The 20,922-nt window shown below is 41.3% G+C and overlaps 1 protein-coding gene across 1 annotated transcript in view; it reads left to right on the top strand.

Moving 5' to 3' along the window:
- LOC126203294 (actin-related protein 2/3 complex subunit 3) overlaps positions 1 to 20,922 on the top strand; it is a 40,256-nt gene that overhangs the window by 865 nt on the left and 18,469 nt on the right. The window lies entirely within an intron of this gene.

The following is a 20,922-nucleotide window of genomic DNA, read 5'->3' as shown; positions in this document are numbered from 1 at the left end:
TATTGCCTGGTGTGAGATATTTACAAGTTAAGTTTAGTAATAGTATTACATGGAACTGACCTATGGTATTGCATGAAGTAAAGCAACCTGTTAAGAATAAGATCAACTGTACCTGCTAATTTTAAGGTTGGGTTATAAGACTGTTACATTATGTTTTTTGATGATCTGGTCTTTGATACTCCCTATCAATGACTGGTAGAATGATTTTATTTTTATAATGAGTTCAGAACATATTATCAGTAGCCAATAAGTAGCCAAAATTAATTAATTTATGAATTCCTCTCTTGGAATTTTCTTTCTATAAATCGTGGTTCCAATGGATGTCAGTCACTGGAACAACTGGCTTCTAATGACAAGCATCTTGTTCCAGATACGAGGCACAAGAGAAATTACAAGCCCGAACAAATGGCAAAAGGGGTAGAAGTTGTCCAGGCAGGCATTATAATGGCTTTTGCAGCCAAATAGTTTGATGTGCCGAGTGTGATATTGTGTTACAAAATAAGCAGCAAAGGTCTCAAATCGTGCAAGTTTGATCCTTCCACTACGCTGACTGAGGATGAAGAAAATATTGTAGTCCAGCAGCTTTCCTCAGCTTGAAAATTGCACTATCCAGTCGTAAAAGACATGTTGCTGGACAGTGTACACCAGGGAAGAAGTGAAATGTAATGATAGAACAAATTACTGATGGAAGACAAGGCAGAAAATAATGTACATTACTTATTAAAAGGCATCCAGTTTCAAGTGAGAGAAAAACATGAAACTTACCTTCCCATGAAAATGTCTGTGAGCAACGAAGTTGGATATTCCCCCCTTCCCCCCTCCTGCTTAAAGGAAAGTGTGGTTGCATGTAAGAGGAATATAGCTGTATACTCTGTTGGGAAAGATAAGTAAGAAAACCTGACTTCACTTGCAACAGCAACTGGTGCTGGTAAGCTTGCTCTTCCTATGGTTGTTTTGTCGTATGACAGAAGTCCTGGCATAATAACTAACATCGTACCAAGGACATGGGGAATACCTATAAAGAAAGTGAATAGTGCTTATTGCATTGTTTATTTTACAGCCAACGGACAACTGAATGTCAGTGTAGTGAAACAGACTCAGTCTTTCACAAATTAACAGCACCTGTTTTCTTGTCTGAATGAGCAAGACTAAAATACTAGTTTCTCAATTGTGTGGATATATTTGAAAAGGCTTGAAATGATGTGTTACTTCTGAAAAATTCTCATGGCAGCTTATGTCTGATTCCCATTGTTTTTTATGTATGTTTCTTTTATCTGTTCATAATTGTTTATTGCAACCAAACAATGTTTGTATTACATTAATAAAATGTGTTATTTGTCTAATATTCTGTTTATGCACTTTTCCATATTCTACTTACCATAGAATGGTAAGTAAACAGTTTTAGGATGTTCAGTAAAACTCTAAGGAAGCTTTACATTATGAAACGTTTCAAGCAGTAGGTTGAATGCAATAAAGGAAATACATAAATTTCCTCATTATAGTTTCAAAGAATGGTGCATCGACATTAATCTATTGTAGATGTGAAGTCATTCGGATGTAAATTTTCTTTTTATATTCAGGATAGAAACACAGTTCAAGAATTCCACAGTATCCTTTTGGAGTCGTATATTACGATAATACTTGAATTAGATATTGCAGAAGTCAGTACAGCAACTACTGTTTTGGGGAGTGCGGTTCAAGTCTTAACTTACTCATAAAGGCACAGGTCTCACACATGGCTCCCTTATATCATTGTGAATAAATGATAGAGTTGTTTATTCAGCTAGGCCACGAAGTAATTTTTTTCTGATAGGATGGTCCCACAAACCTAACAACTTTGACGTAAATGAGATGTAACACTAGCTTTCCTTCCCTTCTTTTTTAAACTTTTGTGCTCATTGGCAGACACTATTTGATCAGGCAGTAGTTTTTTTTAATATATGAATATTATTATCTGGTGACCTTATGTAATACTTTCACAGTGTGACAGTTATTTCTCTGTGATGCCCTCTGCCAAGAAATTACACTATCTATACCTCATTTAAGGATATACTAGTTTGAGTAATTTTCAATGCCAGTTTATTTATTGCCTCATGAAAATTATTTTACAAATTAAATTATTTCTAGAAATTTCTGGATTCATGTAAGTCATCCTGGTATGAATTATGCAACTTCTTGTGGTTATTTGATGTAACTTATCCTCCGATGTGGAAAAAGTGGAGTATTTTAATTATGTTAGAAGATACGAGTATGTTTTGTGGGATTAATAAATAATGTGATACTGCACTGACAGACCAGTGACTTCTTTAAGATGATGAAGGTAAGACCCTCAAGAAACAACCAATAGGTGATGTCACTAACAATATTAAAACAAAAGTCAATGAATTAACAGACCTTGAAACATATTATAAAAGTGAAAATATCAGACCAAAGTGGAAAAATTGTTTTTCAGTATGGACATAATTGTAACTGTGAAACGGGTCGACAGAAGCGTCCGATCCCACGCGTCGGCTTTGACCCGTGACGTAAGGGTGTTGTGTGTGACGTCGTGACGGTGCGGAGTTTGGTTTGAGTGTGGCTGTCTCCAGTTCTGTTTTATCATATTTTATTTACTTTTCTGATCTGTTCGTTCTATCTCGCGAGATTTTTTTTTAAAATTTAAAAACACTTATTACTTATTTTAATTATCTGTTTCCTCCAATTTCTGTTTTAGTTTATTATATTTGTCTTTCTGATCTGTTCGTTCTATCCCGTGAGATTTTTTTTTAAAAAGACAAAAAACATTAATCAGCTACTGAAGCATCTTTATCTTCTATGGGTTGCAGGGGTTACGACCCCTGGGGAGGTGGGTGGGTATTCATGCATGGCTGTCTTCACTTACACGTTGTAGCTACGCAAGGCATCTAAATTTGTTTATATTTAGTTTGCCCCCCACCCAAAACACCCCATTTCCCGCGCTTGTCCCGTTAGTGTCATTAGGCTTCTTGTGGAAAGTGTGTGTGTGTTTGTTTTTGTTTCCGCCATATTTGTGAGGTCATGGGTCAAAGTGTGCTCCCTGCCGCCGTTGGATAAGCAGCTGCAGCAGCAAGTCATATACTCCTAGCTCACTCATTTCTTACATAGTTTAATTCTTAATTTCTTTGAGTGTTTTTGGTACTTGCATTGTTTGATACATAAATTTCGGGCGTATTATAGTATTTGCGAGTTGTAGCATCGCGTTTTAGTACCTGAATAGTGTAAAATCGCGTAGTCTCCTTCCGCTGCCGAGCAGTGTGTCAGCAGTGCGTTAGTAGCAGCATTACTGCATTTACTAGGCAATCTTGTATTTTAATAACCGTTTAAATTTTGTCGATTTGTTTGCGCTCTCTGTAGATTAGTTCAGACGTTCTTTGCAAAACAGTTTTTAGCATGGATAGGGACTGCAACTGCTGTGTTCGGATGCAGGCTGAGTTGGCATCCCTTCGCTCCCAGCTTCAGGCAGTGTTGGCTTCGGTCACACAGCTTGAGGCTGTTGCCAATGGGCATCACTGTGGGGGTCCGGATGGGGGTTTGTCGGGGACGGCCAGCTCGTCCCACGCATCCCCCGATCGGACTAAGACTGTGGTTGCCCGGGATACTGCCCGCATTGAGGCTGATCCCTCACCTGTGGTAGAGTGGGAGGTAGTCTCAAGGTGTGGCAGGGGGCGAAAGACATTCCGGAGGGCTGAACGGAAGGCCTCTCCAGTCTGTCTGACGAACCGGTTTCAGGTTCTGTCTCAGGCTGATACTGATCTTCGGCCTGACATGGCTGCTTGTCCTGTTCCAGAGGTTGCTCCTCAGTCTGCAAGATCCGGGCGGTCGCAGAGGGTGGGCTTACTGGTAGTTGGGAGCTCCAACGTCAGGCGCGTAATGGGGCCCCTTAGAGAAATGGCAGCAAGAGAGGAGAAGAAAACCAATGTGCACTCCGTGTGCATACCGGGGGGTCATTCCAGATGTGGAAAGGGTCCTTCCGGATGCCATGAAGGGTACAGGGTACACCCATCTGCAGGTGGTCGCTCATGTCGGCACCAATGATGTGTGTCGCTATGGATCGGAGGAAATCCTCTCTGGCTTCCGACGGCTATCTGATTTGGTGAAGACTGCCAGTCTCGCTAGCGGGATGAAAGCAGAGCTCACCATCTGCAGCATTGTCGACAGGACTGACTGCGGACCTTTGGTACAGAGCCGAGTGGAGGGTCTGAATCAGAGGCTGAGACGGTTCTGCGACCATGTGGGCTGCAGATTCCTCGACTTGCGCCATAGGGTGGTGGGGTTTCGGGTTCCGCTGGATAGGTCAGGAGTCCACTACACGCAGCAAGCGGCTACACGGGTAGCAGGGGTTGTGTGGCGTGGACTGGGCGGTTTTTTAGGTTAGATGGCCTCGGGCAAGTACAGAAAGGGCAACAGCCTCAAAGGGTGCGGAGCAAAGTCAGGACATGCGGGGACCAAGCAGCAATCGGTATTGTAATTGTAAACTGTCGAAGCTGCGTTGGTAAAGTACCGGAACTTCAAGCGCTGATAGAAAGCACCGAAGCTGAAATCGTTATAGGTACAGAGAGCTGGCTTAAGCCAGAGACAAATTCTGCCGAAATTTTTACAGAGGTACAGATGGTGTTTAGGAAGGATAGATTGCATGCAACCGGTGGTGGAGTGTTCGTCGCTGTTAGTAGTAGTTTATCCTGTAGTGAAGTAGAAGTGGATAGTTCCTGTGAATTATTATGGGTGGAGGTTACACTCAACAACCGAGCTGGGTTAATAATTGGCTCCTTTTACCGAACTCCCGACTCAGCAGCGTTAGTGGCAGAACAACTGAGAGAAAATTTGGAATACATTTCGCATAAATTTCCTCAGCATGTTATAGTCTTAGGTGGAGATTTCAATTTACCAGATATAGACTGGGACACTCAGATGTTTAGGACGGGTGGTAGGGACAGAGCATCGAGTGACATTATACTGAGCGCACTATCCGAAAAGTACCTCGAGCAATTAAACAGAGAACCGACTCGTGGAGATAACATCTTGGACCTACTGATAACAAACAGACCCGAACTTTTCGACTCTGTAAGTGCAGAACAGGGAATCAGTGATCATAAGGCCGTTGTAGCATCCCTGAATATGGAAGTTAATAGGAATATAAAAAAAAGGGAGGAAGGTTTATCTGTTTAGCAAGAGTAATAGAAGGCAGATTTCAGACCACCTAACAGATCAAAACGAAAATTTCTGTTCCGACACTGACAACGTTGAGTGTTTATGGAAAAAGTTCAAGGCAGTCGTAAAATGCGTTTTAGACAGGTACGTGCCGAGTAAAACTGTGAGGGACGGGAAAAACCCACTGTGGTACAACAACAAAGTTAGGAAACTACTGCGAAAGCAAAGAGAGCTTCACTCCAAGTTTAAACGCAGCCAAAACCTCTCAGACAAACAGAAGCTAAGCGATGTCAAAGTTAGCGTAAGGAGGGCTATGCGAGAAGCGTTCAGTGAATTCGAAAGTAAAATTCTATGTACAGACTTGACAGAAAATCCTAGGAAGTTCTGGTCTTACGTTAAATCAGTAAGTGGCTCGAAACAGCATATCCAGACACTCCGGGATGATGATGGCATTGAAACAGAGGATGACACGCGTAAAGCTGAAATACTAAACTGCAGTCCCTTCTCTAAATCCTCGCACAAATGAAAAAATGGCTGACATCGAAATAAGTGTCCAAGGAATAGAAAAGCAACTGGAATCACTCAACAGAGGAAAGTCCACTGGACCTGACGGGATACCAATTCGATTCTACACAGAGTACGCGAAAGAACTTGCCCCCCTTCTAACAGCCGTGTACCGCAAGTCTCTAGAGGAACGGAGGGTTCCAAGTGATTGGAAAAGAGCACAGGTAGTCCCAGTCTTCAAGAAGGGTCGTCGAGCAGATGCGCAAAACTATAGACCTATATCTCTGACGTCGATCTGTTGTAGAATTTTAGAACATGTTTTTTGCTCGAGTATCATGTCGTTTTTGGAAACCCAGAATCTACTATGTAGGAATCAACATGGATTCCGGAAACAGCGATCGTGTGAGACCCAACTCGCGTTATTTGTTCATGAGACCCAGAAAATATTAGATACAGGCTCCCAGGTAGATGCTATTTTTCTTGACTTCCGGAAGGCATTCGATACAGTTCCGCACTGTCGCCTGATAAACAAAGTAAGAGCCTACGGAATATCAGACCAGCTGTGTGGCTGGATTGAAGATTTTTTAGCAAACAGAACACAGCATGTTGTTATCAATGGAGAGACGTCTACAGACGTTAAGGTAACCTCTGGCGTGCCACAGGGGAGTGTTATGGGACCATTGCTTTTCACAATATATATAAATGACCTAGTAGATAGTGTCGGAAGTTCCATGCGGCTTTTCGCGGATGATGCTGTAGTATACAGAGAAGTTGCAGCATTAGAAAATTGTAGCGAAATGCAGGAAGATCTGCAGCGGATAGGCACTTGGTGCAGGGAGTGGCAACTATCCCTTAACATAGACAAATGTAATGTATTGCGAATACATAGAAAGAAGGATCCTTTATTGTATGATTATATGATAGCGGAACAAACACTGGTAGCAGTTACTTCTGTAAAATATCTGGGAGTATGCGTGCGGAACGATTTGAAGTGGAATGATCATATAAAATTAATTGTTGGTAAGGCGGGTACCAGGTTGAGATTCATTGGGAGAGTGCTTAGAAAATGTAGTCCAGCAACAAAGGAGGTGGCTTACAAAACACTCGTTCGACCTATACTTGAGTATTGCTCATCAGTGTGGGATCCGTACCAGATCGGGTTGACGGAGGAGATAGAGAAGATCCAAAGAAGAGTGGCGCGTTTCGTCACAGGGTTATTTGGTAACCGTGATAGCGTTACGGAGATGTTTAATAAACTCAAGTGGCAGACTCTGCAAGAGAGGCGCTCTGCATCGCGGTGTAGCTTGCTCGCCAGGTTTCGAGAGGGTGTGTTTCTGGATGAGGTATCGAGTATATTGCTTCCCCCTACTTATACCTCCCGAGGAGATCACGAATGTAAAATTAGAGAGATTAGAGCGCGCACGGAGGCTTTCAGACAGTCGTTTTTCCCGCGAACCATACGCGACTGGAACAGGAAAGGGAGGTAATGACAGTGGCACGTAAAGTGCCCTCCGCCACACACCGATGGGTGGCTTGCGGAGTATGAATGTAGATGTAGATGTAGCAGACGGGCGGGATCGGACGCTTCCGTATTTCCCTGTGAAACAGTGATGTATGTACAAAGAACAAAAGTTGCAAAGCAGTCTGTCACCAGTGTCTTCATTAAATAAATAAATAAAATAAATGCACCACACTTATTAGCTTCACCAATTAACAACTATCACCTTCCAAACTTACCAAAACATCAGACTGTGCACTCGTTCAGCCTGTCACCTCAACATCCATTAAATATAAATGCAAGGCGTAATGGCAGTATCATAGTTTTCAATACACACATCATGTCCACTATACCCCTATACTGACAGGTGTAGTATATGACACAATATAAACTGCCACCCATAGTAAATAAACTACATATTGTTAAAGAACATGAATGACCTTACAATTAAGGGTGCAGTCACAGTGGCTCCAATATTGGTGGATTCCGCCGATGACTGACATTGGCTGGGGACGGCTGATCTTTCTAAAACAGTGTGCCACTGTGTGCACCGTGACCATATAGCCGATCCTATCTCCTGAACATACAGACTTCAGACGACAATTGGTGAAATTCAGATCATTTTGTTTTCTTCAGTCAAATCAACCCACATTCTTGCACACAAAATATGGCGTGTGGGAAACTGATAAGTTTAGTCCAAGAAAGAGTGCGTCTGTGGCATCTTGAGGTTGAAGATATAATTAGGGTATAGTTCAGACTTTATGGACCGAAATCACAGGTTTATTCAAAACTTCGAATAGGCGAATATTTACTGGAAATTTTAGGCATAGATTATAACCTCAAAAATTAATTTGTTCAAGTGAAGAGAGTGGTCTATCTTTAATGCTTACAGCCACTGTATTGGATCTTTTTTATGGTAGGTTGTCTACAAATTATTATTGCTGCTTACAGGCTTTGTATGCCAGTAGGGTATTGTAAATGTGGTGTATGCTACGTATTTCCACTTTTAATTGCTTTAGGTTTTCAGAGTAGCTTATGCCACACTTTTTGCTTGTCTTTGATTTGTGTGCTGAATGACAGTTACTGAAGGTTAATTGACATACTTCAGCACAACTTTAAATAAATGCAGTGAATCAGAGTGTTTAGAACTTGCTTTTCAAGGTCACCAAGAATTATCTCGAATAGGTAACAGAACTTTTTCCTGTCATCTCACATATTCGTAGAACTTGTCTGGTTAGTCCTTTAACTGAGAACAGTATGTACAATATTCTCCATGTTCTTCATGAGACAGGAAAGCTCGTTCACATGCATTCGGCTTCTCTTTAATAGCTAAAGCTGCTATGCAGCACTCATATTGAAACACAGTGGCATCATGGTGTCCACCTCACCCTAAAAGGTTAAAATCTAAATCTAACCTACCACCTCGACTCTGCCAAAAACTGATGGAGGTGATCAGGTGCACTAAGACCAATATATGCGATGATGGGATATATGTTCTGTTACATACCCAAGATAACTCGTGGTGTTTGAAAAGCAAGTTATAAACACTCTGTTTCACTGTATTTGTTTAAAGTTGTGCAGTCACACATCAGTTAACCTTCAATGGCTGTCATTTACCACACAAGTAAAAATCAACCATAAAGTGTAGAATAAGACACTCTGAAAACATAAAGCACTTAAAAATGGAAATATCTGCCATACACTACATTTCCAAACCATTTCATAGTAACAGTCACTAAACTACTGGCATAAAACACCAGTAAGCAGCAATAATAATTGTGGACAACTAATGATAACCTATCACAATAAAACATCTTGTATAGTAGCTATAAGCTTGTAAGATCCACCACCCTTTTCATTGAACAAATTATTTTTTGAGGTTATAATTTACGCCTAAAATTTCCAGTAAAAATTTTACCTATTTGAGGTTTTGAATAAACCTGCAATTTCTATCCTTAGATTCTGAACTATATCCTGATTTTGATATTTTCATCCTCAGGATGCCACAATCTCACTCTTTCTTGGACTGCACGTACCAGTTTCTCACACTTCATATTTTATGTGTGAGAACGTCAGTTGATTTGGCAAAAAAAAAAAAAAAAAAAAAAAAAAGAGAGAGAGAGAGAGAGAGAGAGAGAGAACTGATTTGTATTTCACTGATTGCCATCCAAAGTACATATGTTCAGGTGATAAGACCAGCTATAGTATAACTGTGCACGTAGTGGCATACTGATTTGAAGAGATCGTCCATCTCCGGCTGATGTCAGTCAGCAGCGGAATCCATTGATATCAGAGCCATTGTGATTGTAACCTAAGACATACAAACAAATCAAAAGTCTAGTTCATGGTCATTGGAGTACTTAATATTTTGTGCAGCAATGTTGTCAGCACTTGGCGTGATATATAATGGGAACAAAAAGGATGCCACCTGGTAGTTCTGTGCAAGCAGTATGAGAGCAGTTGACTAGTGACCTGTTTTGAAATAAGAGGCAAAAGAATAGTATGGCTTCCGCATGTCAGTATATCACAGCCTCGGAAATTATAACACATTCAGAAGAAACAGTCAACTAAGATAGAAAGTTCAATTTGCTGCTATTGTCAATTACAGCAATATAAGCTGTGCTGTTAGATCCTATCATAACAACAACCTTATAATTTTCAGAAAGAAGACAGAGAATGGTTCCTAGTTTGGCAGTAGAAATTCATTGCCCCCCTTTTTGCCACTCATTGGTTATATGAAAGTATCATTGCATTGGGTATAGGACACAAGCATTGCCAACCTGTGAGCAGTAGAGAAACATCACTGTAACTGGCCCTAATCTACTCTTCAGCCAAACATTGCAGACTCCAGTTATGTAACATATGATGTCACATTTAAAAGAATACTCTGGTGAGTGAAATCGTTCTCTAGACTGGAATATGTTAAAACAACCTTGTTTACTTATGCTTACTGAAGACATATACATCTCTTTCATGGTATGAGCAAATTGTATCAGTAGATATGAGGGGTGTCTGTTCTTGTATATTGTGTTAACTAAAGCAGTTCTGGTTACTACAGTTATCTGTGTAAAATTTGTTATATGCCTAGTTTAGGTGCCACCAAATAAGCACTGTAAAACTGATTTAGATGTCATCATAATGGTTCTTTCCAGTCTTTTGTATTCCCTGAAATGTGAATCAAAATGTTGTTGATCTCATATTCCTTATGCCACAGAGATTGTCTCTGAACGGCATTCAGAAAACAGTTATGCTAGGTGCACTGTACATCATTATTAAATCTAGTACAAGACCAGTACTTTACCACCTCCTAAGAGTCTATCCACATTGATTGACTTCGCCAATGTACAACTGAACTGCCACATTTCAATGTAACCTGGACCTCAGGCTACGCTCCAGATTAGTCAACAACAACAACCGCCTAGTGTTGCACAGCAGAATAGTAGTTAAGTGTGGGAAAAAATTTTCTTTGAACTGGCTGGGGCAGCTCTGAGTGGAACACAACCGCCAAGTATCTGACAGTGGCATAACCAATGTCAAGACTTCGAAGAACTAAAGTACAAACAGACATCATATACTATGAGAGAGAACATCAGGAACATCTGATTCACCTCTTAGACAACTGTGCAGAGCATCCACAATGCTCTTCTGTAATGCACCTCCTTGTCTCTCTGATATTCACATATGGAAGTGCTTGTGGTGGGCTCCTACACTGTATGCTAAAAGATAATGTAGTTGGAAAAAGAATATTCTCATGGTTCTATTTGACATCTGTTAGTGCTCGTACAATGTCAAGTGACACATCATCACTACGTCATATATCAAAGCTGATGTCCAGTATCAGTTGGGTCAACTCACTGCACATCTCTCCACAGTCTTCCACTATATCACAGTGCTTCACCAATGTACAGTGATGTTACCTTTAGATCAGTAATTCTGCTTATTATCTTTATTGTTGTTCACAATTCTAGTTCAGGAAACCTTTTCAAGTTTGATACCTTTCAGGCCTTCGGCTCTTCAGTCATGAACTCCATACAGTTGCTATCTGCAGATGTCCTCTATCAATCAATTGAATCAGCGTGCTCCGAATTTCAGGATATTTTTGCAGAAGAAGTAGGGTGCACACAAACTTTGAATCGCCCGGCAGATTCTGATAGCCCTCCACTCCCAAGTCACGGTGGAGCTGGACTGGCTCGCATCTCTCAGGATTGTGGTTCCCATTCCCTCTAGTGAATGGGCCACACCCCTTGTCATTGTGATAAAACCCTCTGGTAGAGTGACTTTGCAATGATTTTAAGGTCACCATGAATTCACTGTCTGTGCTCAACACCTACCCATTGCCATGCCCGGAAGAGCTATTCACACGCTTAGCAGGGGTCAATTCTTCTCCAAATTTGAGTTCAAGCATGTCATGGTTCTTAATACGCCATTTGGCCTGTATCAATACCTACAGTTAATGTTTGGCATGGCAAGTGCCCCACTGTATTTCAGCACTGTTCAGGACAGGTCACATCAACTATTCCACACTATTTCAATTATCTAAATGATATTGTTGCTACCAAATGTACTATGAGCAACCACCTGCACAATCTCTGGACCCTTTTCAAAACACTGCAGTCCGTGGCTCTGCATTGCAGTCTAAATTTTTCCATCCCTCCCTTGAGTATGTGGGCCACACCATATCATGGCAGGGTGTCCAACCCCTGGTGAGTCTCGTCAAGGCCATTACGGACTTGCCCTGTCTCTTGTTGTTGCATGAACTTCAGGCTTTCTTGGGTAAAATTTCCTACTACTACCTCTTTATTCCCGTGGCATCCACCATTGCCCACCCTCTCTACCTCCTTCTCCACAACAGTGCTTCCTTTGTCTGGTCTCTGGCGAGGCGTGAGGCCTTTTCCACGCTGAAGGCCTGCCTCAGGACAGTGCTGTGTGTAGCTACTTTTGATCCTAACAAACCATTGGTTTTGGTTATGGACACCTTGTAGCACAGCATGGGGGCAGTCCTCCCCCATTAGGCTGCAGATGGCTGAGAGCAGCCACTAGTGTTTGCATCCAAAATTCTTGAGTCCAGCACAGGTCCACTGCTTTCAGGTTGAGAAGCAGCCTCTGACCATTGCATATGTGGTCACACTATTTCACATGTTCTTGTATGGCACCAAATACCAAATTATGGACGGCAAGCTGTTTGTTTCATTATTCAGTCTATCCGCCCATGACCCCAATAAGGTGGCCCACAGCTTGCAGCAGTGGGCATTGTTTCTCTCCAAATACCACTATGGCATACATTTTTGCCACTCTGGGTGCCATGCCTGTATGGACTCGTTATTCAGACTGTCTGTCAGTCCAGACACCAAGTGTGACAGAGAGATGCACGGGTGTTTTCATTTCTATGTCGCGTCCCTCCAAGCGATAGAAGGTTTTTCGGTCACTAGTACCTGGATCGCCAAGGGCACTGCATCTGAACCTGCTTCGAGCAGATTGTCCACCCTGTCCAGCAGGTTTGGTTGACTCATCATCCAGGCTGCACTTCTAATCCACTTTGTAATTATTGTGTCTTGTGCTATCATCTGTCAGTCTTAGATACGGTTGTCCTGCTCTCCATCATGACCCAGCTCCTAGGTGGTCATTTCCGAACGTTTCCGGTGGGAGGTCTTACAGCTGTTGCATGAGGGTCACTGGGGTGTTTCCCACACCAAAGCCTTGGCTTTCAGACTTACGCTGCACTGACCGGGAAGCGGAGTATTTGGTGTGCTAGTTAACAGGTGGCTCTCAAGGCTTCGTTTTCCCCATGGCAGCCAGCAACCCAGCCTTGCGAATACTTCCATGTGGATTTTGTAGGTTCAGTTCTGAACGTGTTTTAGCTGATTGTTATTGACACATTTTCCATACATAGCCCAGTGCTCCTTGGCCACTACTGAAGTTACTATTCAGGGGTGAGGGGTGTAGTGACCTGTGTAAGATCCCATATCCATGACCTGGGCATGCAGCTGTATTGTGTGCCACAGAATTCGCAACATACTAGCGCTGGCAGAGGCCTCCACTCTTGGATGCATGCACAACCTCTCCGTAGTGCACTCTACCGGCTGGCCAAAGGCTTAGAGAGTCGGGCCCGGCCAGTCTCGCTCTTCCTCTCGGTAATATGTTTGCATTTAGCCTACGTGTCTTGGACTAGTAGGGTAGCTACTCCATGGCAAGAGTTTTCCAATACCAGTATTCCTGAAGTAATAAAGTGTTGTGTTTGTTATTATCTGTGTGTTCTTGCAGACTTTATCCCTTTCCAGTAGCTTTGGGAAATATCGGTTGATATTTGGTTCTCTGCTTGTGTTATATTACAGAGGCTTACAGTATTGTTTGGGTGCATATCAGCTCCAGACTGTAAATGAGGCTGAAGACATTAAAAAGCAGCAGTTCTTTTTAGGCATGATCCTTTTGGCCTGGTATTGTGTTCCATCTTGTTTTTACTTTGTGTTTTCTCTTACAGTTATCACCTGTAATGTCAGTGGGTTTCGAGCCCTACTAGCTCATTCCATACAAGGTGCTCATAAAGGTGTTTTGGTACAGTTTTTAGTGGACACTTCATATACTGTTTCCCATCAGTATCATCTTGGTATAATATCTGAATTACAAGTGAAACATTTCAATTTAATTAAAAATTTTTTTAGGTTATTGGTCCTGTAGTCTTTGGGGGTGGGAGGTGTGTGTGTGTGTGGGGGGGGGGGGGGGGGGGGAGCAGTTTGCTGCAATGTGGAAAAGATTTGATGTCACAAGAAGAAATTTAGTTGAGACTTCAAATTTATGTACCAATTTGTTACTAATGACAAGACATCAATGCACCACTTCATGTCAAGCATTAAACAGAAATCAAAGCAATGGGTGGATGCCAGTGCCATGCATTTGCTTCATCCCTTATGACTTGATGTACGAGGGTTGACCAAAAAGTAATGCCTCCACCATCATAATTCTTCAACAGTTGGCAGCATTGGTATGCAGCAGGTACTGGCTTGTTCCGTTGCTTCTTCTCTACAGCTCCAGTTGGTGGGAAGCCTTAGCATTGAAGAACGGTTGTGTTGTTACAGTGTAAAGTATGGAATCCTGCGCAGACGGTTGGACAGTGCGATTTAAGCAATGTGCAGTCATTGAGTTCTTGACAGCAGGAGGTGTCACCCCAAAGGAGATACAGGGTGATGCAGGGAAACGGGAAATTTCGAAATAATGCCATTTCCACGAATAAATTCATAAAACTAGTAATTTATTAATGAAAGTGAATGTATTCAGTATGCCATTATTCAGTACGTCTTTACAATCAAAATCTCCAAAAGTGTCTCTCTACTTTTTAAAGATGACATCGGAAAGATGTGCTCCCATTCGGCGTTCACACTCTAACAGCCTGTTATGAGAACTCTGGAATGCGTGGTGTAGCAAATCTTGGGGAATGGCAGTGATTTCGTTTTCAATGTTCTCCTTCAGTTCATGGATTGTTGCAGGACGTGTACGGTACACCTTGCCTTTAAGATATCCCCACAGGAAGAAGTCGCACACACTAAGATCAGGGAATCTCGCAGGCCATGCAATGTCACCGTTACGTGAAATAATGCGTCTTCCAAACAATTGACGAACTGCTGCCATCGATTGTCGAGCAGTGTGTGACGTGGCTCCGTCCTGCTGAAACCACATGTTTTCGACGTTAAGATTAAGCTCGTACAGTCTCGGTGTAAAGAATGTTTGAAGCATTTCAACATATCGAGCGGATGTTACTGTCACTGCACTACCATCCTCACGTTCAAAAAGATAAGGGCCGACAACACCATGACATGATACAGCACACCATATTGTGACCTTGGCGCTATGTAGTGGTCGCTGGTGAAACTCACAAGGATTGTCCTGTGCCCAGTAACGAAAATTCTGTTTGTTCACGAATCCGTTCAGGTGGAAATGGGCTTTGTCTGATATCCATAAGTTACCAAGGAAATTCGTGTCCTCGTTGATTTTAGCCAATGTCTGGCTACTAAACTCCATACGTGACGCAGGGTCTCGTTCATGTAAGTGTTGCACAATCTGCAACTTATAGGGATGGAAGTCTAATTCGTGCAGTATTCTTTGTAAGCTTCGTCACTTAATTCCTAGTGAAGATGCATGCTGTCGAACGGAGCGGCGAGGACTTCTCTTGATTGCAGCTCTAGCAGCTGCAATGTTCTCTGGGGTACGTACCGTTGGAATGCCACCTGGAGGTTTCTTTTTCAAGGCAGATCCTATTTCTTCAAAATTACACACTCACGTTGTAATCACATGCGCAGATGGGACACGTCCATGACGTCCAAGCTGGTAATGCTGTCGAAATGTTCTCTGCGTGGCAGTCGCACTATCACCATTTTTGTAAAACGCTCTCACGGCTACTGAATGTCCGCACCAGTCCAATTCTCCATGATTACTAAATGGCAATGTGTTCACATCAATTGTGCAAAGCTTCGATCATCTGCCGGCGCAACAGTGCTCCCAACTGTAACGTTCAAATTTTCCCGTTTCCCTGCGCCACCCTGTACATCAGAGAATGAAAGCAGTTTATGGTGATTGTGTTGATGTGAGTACTGTGCGTCGTTGGGCAATTAAATTTAAAGATGTTGAGGCAGGAACATCTGACCTGTGTGACACAGTGTTTTGGGACACAAATGGTGTTATCCGTGCTGATTTCCTTGATCGTGGAACAATAATAAATTCAAAGCATTACATCGCAACATTGCGAACTCTGAAACGATGGCTAACAAGGGTTCGAAATGAAAAGGGAAATGTTTTCCTGCAGCATGACAATGCCAAACCACACACTTCATGTGCCACCACAGTAGAACTTCAGAGACTGAGTCTCACCACCGTACGGAATCCTCCATACAGTCCAGATTTAGCACTGTCTGACTTCCATCTGTTCCCGATAATGGAAGACGATCTGCAGGGAGATAATTATGCTTCTGATGAAGACGTTGGGAGAACTGTGAGACTGTGGTTGCGGAAACAGTGTGTCGACCTCTTCCGTGACGGCTTCAGAAAACTTATTCATCGTTGGCAGAAATGTATCCAATTGGCTGGTGATTGTGTGGAAAAGTGCATATTGGTAATTAAAGATCACATTCTGAGGATTACTTCTGCATTTGATTTATTAAAATATTCCCATCCAAACCCAATTAACTAAGGTAGAGGCATTACGTTTCATTCATCCCTCATAATTCTTCTTGTTAGTTGACTTCATAGCTGAGGCTGTAAGAGATGTGGAAAATTCTCCACTCGGCATTGGTGAATGTTTTCTAGGTGGAGACTCATTTACCTTTCATCTTCATAGTTTGCTGACCAGGAATCATTGGCATTAACTTTCTAGAACATGAAGTCAGCACTCTTTTGGTGCATGGCCACTTGTGTCTGTCCATTGCTTTGATTTCTGTTTAATTTTAGACATGAAGTGTTGCACTGATGTCTTGTCCTTTCAACAAATTGGTGCATAAATTCAGTTAGATCTCTTTTAAAATGATCATTGCCAACCAATTCATTTTTTCATTACCTCCCAAGGGCACATAGTGAACTGATGTGACAGTGCTGAAACCTGCCACAAAAGAGGAGAATGGTGGTTCCATTAAGTGGCTGGCAAGTGCAATGAGCTGTATCATGAACTGAGAGATGATTAGAACTAAAGTATAGATACCTAGTGAATTATCCAACCATGGGGCATAGCAGTTACTGTGTGCCAAATTTTAACAAAATATTTTTTCTTTAATGTAAGTAGGTATTTCTAGATGTAGTAAGACCTTCTCTAAGGCACAGTAATTGGACTAGGATGGGGCATTTAGAGGTTTTCATGCCAATGAAGAGCAGATGTGCCACAAAGCCAAGTAATCCAGACTCGCCAGAGACAAATGGGAGATGAGTAGCTGTATGATCAAAGTAGAGAGGCAATATGTTCTTTTTTTTCATTTTATGATTTGTGTATGTATTCTTTTTTATAATAAATAATTACCTGAAATTTGGAACTGTTATTCCTGCAAATTTTGGAGGCTCAGCCAAGATCAACTGAACAATTAATGATATAATTTTTGGCTGCCTATCTATGATGGTTACAATGAAATTCTCATCTGTCATTTGGTCTGGATCAATGTTTTTTTTTGTGGGTTTTAGATGAGGAGTTATGTGAAGACAGATTTCTCATTTTAATGAAAAGTAGCAGTAACTGAATATTGCAAAGATATATTTTATTTGATATGAGGAAATGTGTAGTATCCAGTGAAACAAAAACTTTTCACAAAACGTGTTTGGACCTGGAATTCTGAGTAGGAATTCTCGAGTTTACCTTTGCATTAATTTTAGGGTGTTATAACAGATCAGATTGTGCAGTTTTACACTCTTGTGAAGAGTGAACTGTAAGTAAATTGATGTGATATGTAGAAATGATGATGTTATACAAAACTGAAAAAGTAAGTGTTGACTATAGAAATTGATGATGATGCAGTAGTAGTAATTGTTGTTGTTGTTGTTGTTGTTGTTCATATCAGTCCACATAATTATTGCAAATTTTCACTGTTGTGTCAAGACATTGGTGGAACACTTAAAAAAGAAATTAATGGCAGTGAAGGATACTCAGTGTGAGAAATGGGTCTTTGAGTGAGTGGACTGCCTTTTTAATGTTTTGAAACCAATTGCAAATTGCTTTTGAGGGATAGAAGATTGATGCGAAGACCAATGCTACAGAGATACATAAACAACTGTCTCAATGAAAGAAGAAAGTGGAAGTCTCTCTTCACAAGTATTTTGTCATAATCTGAGAGATATCGAACGTAAAAGATAATGATAATGGCTTATCGTTCCTTTACATGATAGACGAGGGAGGAGACCATTCAGTCACAAAACTTATATTGGGCTGGTGCACAAGTTTGTAGTGTTTTTCCATGAATTTCATAACACAACAGATACACTTAACAAAGACTTGAGTCATTCAATAATATATTCTTCTTCACTATTTACAACAGTCTACCAATGCTGGGGTACCATTTCGATTCTGTGATTGCAGAAATCATGTGGTTCTGAGGCGAAGAACTTTTTAAGCCATATTCGAGGTGCGTTTTCATCTGCAAAGGAAGTTCCTTTCAGGTTGTTTGATAGAGAGCAGGAAAGGTGAAAATCTGAGGGCGCTAGATCAGATGAATAAGGTGGGTGCAGAATGACTTTCCAACTCGACTCCTGTATAGCATTTTTTCTCAGTCTAGCATAATAAGGGCAGGTGTTATAGTGGTGTAGCATCACTTCATGCAGTCTTCCTGGTCCCTGTTCTTGGATTGCCTCTGTAAGTAGTCTCAGTTGTTGACAATCATTGTAAGCAGTGATAGTTACATCTCGGGCAAGCAATTTGTAGTACACCACACCATTGCTGTTCCACCAGGTGCATAACATTTTCTTTTGTAGATGCGTGCAGGTCTTTGTAAGGGAAGTTGCCGCTTTGTTTGGGCTCAACCATTTCATTCTCTTCCTTATGTTACTATAAAGACTCGGTGTCTCATCACCAGCGATGATATAGGATAGGAATGGTCAGTGTTGTTCACGAGCTCATTAATGACAAACAAGCAGAGATGCATATATGGTCACCTGCTGATTTTTGTTATTTTTTACCTAGAGCATGCAATAACCTTACGCCCAAATTTTGAATCTTCCCCATTGCATGCAAATACCACATACTCATGGATTGATCACTGTCACATTTGCCAGTGATGAATTATTGTGGATTAATGTGTTTAAACAATCTTCATTAAACCCCGAATTCCTGAATGTGGAGAGTCGCTAAGGCCAGAATGGTCCTCCTAAAAACTAGTAAACCATTGTTTTGCTGTGCTCCGTCGAATGGCATTATCCTCATACATGGCACAAATGATTCTGGCCACCTCCGCTGCTGTAACCGCTCTATTGAACTTGAGCAGAAGAGTGTGTCGGAAATGTTCAGATTTCTACATTTGGCACCCGTTTTTCTAGTGCTCACAGCTACACTCACGATCTCCAAATTCCAAAATGACGATATGTAAACTCAAGTAGTGGCAGTGAACTGCAAATAAATATGATAATCAATAAATAAACCCATAGCAACCAGAATACCAACACGCTGCCAGCCACTGTGGCGGAACGGTTCTAGGCGCTTCAGTCCAGAACAGTGCTGCTGCTATGGTCGCAGGTTCGAATCCTGCCTCGGGCGTGGATGTGTGTGCTGTCCCTAGGTTAGTTAGGTTTAAGTAGTTCTAAGTCTAGGGGACTGATGACCTCAGATGTTAAGCCCCATAGTGCTTAGAGCCATTTGAACCAACAGGCAAAACAAAAGTGCTACAAACTTATGCACCAATGTAATACTTTGTGGTACAACAAAAAAATGCAAGGAAATAAAGGAGACACTATGGAAGTACTGTGAAGTCATTGCAGGAGTAAATGACAGTAGTTATGGGAATCAAACTATAAGGGACACCAGGAACAAAGAGGCTGAAGACTCAGTTATTACGTGTACTGAAAGTGCAGTTTGATTTTGAACTAGTAGTGTTTCAGTTATTGTGCCAGCAGCCGTAAATAAAGTTATTGCAACCACAGAAGCAAGGGCAAGAGATGCTGTAATTGCAGTGAGTTTGGCCATGTCTTGCCTGAATGCACGAAGGAAAGGAATCAAACTAAGAATCCCAAAAGGGATGTAAATGATGTTAAGAAGAGGGTCACCAGTTTTATGTTTAAAAAAGCTCAACAGTGCAGTCAAGAGGAGAAGGCGCTCATTGATTCTGAAGATCAACATAACTAACTACAAGATAACGGATGTTCTAAGATTGTGGGGTAAGGATATGATCTTGACACAATTTTGGAAAACTCACAGTCAGAATATTTTAGAAATATGTTGAGACTGATGTTGAAAGCAAAACATTTATTTGTTAAATTAGAAGGAAGGTCAGCGTTGGCCGTAATTTTGATGATTTATTGACAGCAAAATCGACTTCCGATCACATAATGATCATCTTCAGTGCTTTAGCGTAGGCACTAGTGTAAAGTTATTATCAGTAACAAAAGCTATGAAACGATCACAATGACAAAGATGAAAACACAGAAAATGGTACAAAACAGTACTATCAGTTCAACATATCTCTAATTCACTATACCACAGAAATGTTGGGAAAATACCATGCTTTCATTTAGTTAAGATCCATACACAGATTAAGCCTCACATCACAAATATGCTAGGTGTGATCAAAAAGTAATGGGAATTTTTTAATTTTTATATGTTGTTTCTAGTGCTTGGTAAATTTTTACTTTAGAAAAAGATGGCTTTAAGAATTTCCTTTAAACTTTGCTTGAGAAATGGAATAAAGTGCAGCACCCATTCGAAATGTTGATTGTGGATTTTGATGAATCTACTATAGGTAAGGCAAGAGTTTATGAGTGGTATAAACATTTCAAAGAGGGTCAAGAAGGGGAATTGCTGAATGAAGTTGACAGTGATCCAGAATTTATAAAGAAGTTTACAAAGGGTGGTGAAACATGGGTATATGGTTATGACGTCGTTGCTGATGATGTCGGCATATCCTTTGGCTCGTGCCAAGCAATTTTGTTGAACCTGTTGTTTCAGGGTACAGCCAAGCAAACTTGTCAAATGTGTCAATAATACTTAGGATGTAGTCGTACCATTAGTGAGAAGCACGAGTTAAACATAAAGTGGTTTCCTCTCTTTGAAAAAGGGGTGAGTAAAACCCTGTTCAAGATCGAGA

Source organism: Schistocerca nitens, chromosome 9, assembly GCF_023898315.1.
Source record: "Schistocerca nitens isolate TAMUIC-IGC-003100 chromosome 9, iqSchNite1.1, whole genome shotgun sequence".
NCBI classification, from domain to species: Eukaryota; Metazoa; Arthropoda; class Insecta; order Orthoptera; family Acrididae; genus Schistocerca; species Schistocerca nitens.
The sequence above is the reverse complement of the archived record's forward strand: the minus strand, read 5'-3'. Positions and strand labels throughout refer to the sequence as shown.